Source organism: Lutra lutra, chromosome 2 (genome assembly GCF_902655055.1).
Source record: "Lutra lutra chromosome 2, mLutLut1.2, whole genome shotgun sequence".
Classification (NCBI taxonomy): domain Eukaryota; kingdom Metazoa; phylum Chordata; class Mammalia; order Carnivora; family Mustelidae; genus Lutra; species Lutra lutra.
Genome location: NC_062279.1, coordinates 151,486,338 through 151,487,434, shown reverse-complemented (window position 1 = coordinate 151,487,434; position 1,097 = coordinate 151,486,338). Strand labels below are relative to the sequence as shown.

General features: G+C 38.7%; 1 non-coding gene across 1 annotated transcript; it reads left to right on the top strand.

Annotated features, from left to right (window-relative positions):
• Positions 1-712: 712 nt before the first annotated feature.
• On the top strand, positions 713-819 carry LOC125094565 (U6 spliceosomal RNA). Its single transcript, XR_007125583.1, has one exon. It is a non-coding gene; the product is annotated as a U6 spliceosomal RNA (small nuclear RNA).
• The last annotated feature ends 278 nt before the right edge of the window (positions 820-1,097 follow it).

Below are 1,097 nucleotides of genomic sequence, written 5' to 3'. Positions count from 1 at the left end.
AGTCCATTTACAACCTTATTCCTGAGATCACAGTGTGTTAGATCATCATAGCATGAGTAAGGAGAACCTAAAGAAGAGCCTGGGGCCTCCTTCACAAGTACAATTAATGAGTTTTGTCACATGTTTTAATTTCTGTATTCATCCTGATCTTAATTCTCGATTGCTGATATTATAGGATATGGCACACTTCTCCCTCCAGGCAGGGTCCTGTGGCCCATACTGTCTTAACCAACTGCAGTTGGTTAGATTCTGCTAGTTCATAAACAGTTGCTTAGATGTGCCTAGATGGTGTCTACATAATGACAAGCAACTCATTTCATCATTACAAGAAATCAGCCCTGCCATTTGGAACAACACAAATGAACCTGGAGAACATTATCTTGAGTGAATTAAAACAGTCACAGAAGGACCATTACTGTGTGATTCCACTTACATGAGGCACCTAAAATAGTCAAACTCATAAAGGAGGGAGTGGAAGGGTCCTTTCTGGGGACCTGGGGATGGGGAGGGGAAAGAAATGGGAATGTGTTCAATTGGTATGAAGTTTTGGTTACACAAGATGAATGAGCTCGGAAAATCTGCTGTACAGCATGGTGCCTAGTGTCAACAATTCTGTACTGTGTGCTCAAAAATTTGTGAGTTTGGATCTCCCATTAAGTGTTTTAACCACACAAAAACAAACATACAAACAAATAAACAAGGGACACAAGGAGTACTGGCTTTGGCAGCACATATACTAATATTAGAACAATACAAAGGAGATTAGCTTGGCTGGTTAACAAGGATGACACACAAATTTGTGAAGTGTTCCCTATTTTTTGTCTATGGAATGAGTTTTGATTTCACAACTGGGTTCCCCATTATGAACATATTTAGACAAATCCTGCTAGAAATCTAAAACTTGAGTGATTACTGAAATTTATGGAAATTTATGGAGAAGCATGAATTTAAAATGGAATTTCTCATAGACCATGCATTCAGAATGGGACAGAGAGATAATGCCTCCAAAGGGGTGAAAACTGGTTGTTGGTGAAAGAGGTAGAAGGTTTTAGTCTTTTCATGTGCAAAGCACAGATACATATTCAGTATATAAACCT